Source organism: Nansenia antarctica, assembly GCF_963989245.1.
Source record: "Nansenia antarctica genome assembly, chromosome: 7".
NCBI lineage: Eukaryota > Metazoa > Chordata > Actinopteri > Argentiniformes > Microstomatidae > Nansenia > Nansenia antarctica.
The window spans coordinates 40,471,366-40,473,948 of NC_137677.1; positions in this window are offsets into that span (position 1 = coordinate 40,471,366).

Sequence of the window (2,583 nt, forward strand, 5' to 3'; positions counted from 1 at the left end):
AATGAAATATGAGCATATTACCTTGCAATACCAATTCTTTTTTCAAAAACAAGATTGTAATATCTTATAATATATAATATACTTATAGATTTCTTTCCATATATAAATCTACTATAAACAGACAGTATAGTAAATACACAATTGTTGGAATCATTATACAAAGTAGAAATATTTGCATCCCCCACCCTCCCCAAAACCCTGAACCCAGAAAACATAGCCATGAAATGGCTTCTCCTCAAGACAAGGAACTGAATCCTCACTTGGATGTGAAGCATGTCAACTGTACAAAGTGTAACCAAGAGAAAAAGAGAGAGAGAGAGAGCAAAACAATACAAATAACAAGAAAACAAATACAAAAGTACAAAAAACAAAGACTCTGGAGTCCACTTCAAAAGATACCAACAGAACCGAAACAGAGAAAAAAAAAAAAAAAAAAAAAAGACAAATTGAGTAGTTATCAAAACAACTCTGTGTGGTGGGAATACCCTTAAGATCAATGTATAAACCTCCATATCTCTGTCTCCATATCTCTGTCTCCATATCTCTGTCTCCATATCTCTGTCTCCATATCTCTTTCACTGTTCCCCACTGATGAAAAGAAAACACAGATACACAAATGAGTAATGATTTCAGCAAACATTTTGAAGGTAGTTGCCCAGAGGCTAAACATGAGTTGGGGGGTGGGTCAGTAAACTGTTTTATCACGATGAGATCCGTTATCTGAGCTATAGGTCATATTGGACCGCCACCTGTGTGTGTGGTGTGATGGGGTACAAGGCTGAACACACCCTTTTTCTACCTCTCTAAAAGCACACATACACACCGCTGTCATAGTACTACTATAGCACACACACACACACACACACACACACACACACACACACACACACACACACACACACAGACTGACAGACAGACAGAGACACACAGACACACAGACACACAGACACACAGACACACACACACACACACACAGTCACACACACAGACACACACACACACACACACACACACACACACACACACACACACAAAGACACACACACACACACACACACACACACACACAGACACACACACACACACACACAGACACACAGACACACAGACAGACAGACACACAGACACACACACACACACACACACACACACACACACACGCACACACACACACAGACACACACACACACACACACACACACCTGCTTAGTAGCACCTGACCCTTGTGGAGCAGCTTTGCCTAACACAGAGCACGTCAGAGAATACGGGGGCTTGCACCCCTGTCAAATCAGAGGTGCTTCAGTCCGACTGTGCCGTGACCATGGCGATAACGATAGTGACTTCAGAGAGAAGACATGGCCTTCCCTATCTGACAATTTCGGACATTAGAAAGTTTAGAAAAAAAAATCTGTACTGTGTTGAGGCGACCATTGGACTTCCTCACAGGCAATTAACTTAAATGAAAGTCACGACAGCAAAGTCTGTCTAATATGCTTGCAATACTACTGTAAGTGGTTTGAGACAATTAAGCCAAAAACGACATCATGCTTTGGCTTATTTCTTTTTTTCTCTCTTGACTACTACTTCTTAAACAGCATTCTCGTTTTTAATACGGCAAGTCGCTCTAGTACAGTGCATGCTAGTTAACTCTTAAGAGGTGACAGATATTTGGTAGAGGGTTCACAGCAGGAGAAGCTACGTTGGGGGGGGGGGGGGGTGACGCTAAACCTCTGAGCTCTTTCGTTCACACGCAAACCATGACTCCCAACCATGTAGCTGGCAACTACCTTCCAAACCACCATCAACGGGGAAAGAAAAAGGAACAAGGAATCAAAGAGGAGGGGGGGGGGACAGTAGGTTGGCGGCAGGGGGGATTATGGGTAAACATGCCGAGAGGCCTCCTGTCTATGTGCCAACAACGTGCAGGCATGGCCGGTCTGGGCCGACCATCAAGGGTGAAGGATGGGAGTGGAGGGGGAGGGGCTTCTTCTCTCCCGTAACTCTTTTAAGGCAAAGCTCCTCTGTTCCAGTTCATCATGAAATCCACCAGGCTGGAAAAAAGGCACAAACTCACAGTCTTTTTTGTGTGTGTTTTTTTTACTGTCTGTCATCTGGGACCAAGAGCGCCTGGTCACCCAAAGTGACCCTCTTTCCTTTATCCGTCTCTAATGCAGTAAAACAGCCACAGTTTCACATTTCCCGAAAAAAAAGAAAAGGAAAGAAAATCACAGGAAAGATTCTGCATCTCTCCTTTCTCAATGTCTTCAGTTGAACTGCAATCATCAATCCTAAGAGGAGGAAAATAATCAACAATGATATCATAGGGCTCTGTTGCTTTTTTCCCCCCATCTTCCGATGAAAGGAACAGGAACAAAAGAGGAACAAAACAGAAGAAAAGAAAGAAAGGAGATGGCTGTAAATGATTGGTGGTCTAGGTTTCTGGACCGGTACTGCAAGACGTAGAGTGTCTGTCTGGGTCTGGACCCGCTCCTTCACACGCGGTACGTCTTAGTGTTTCAAAACCACTGGTACTCGGGGGGGGGGGTTCCCAAATCCCCAAAGGTCCTGAAGACAAGACCTGGC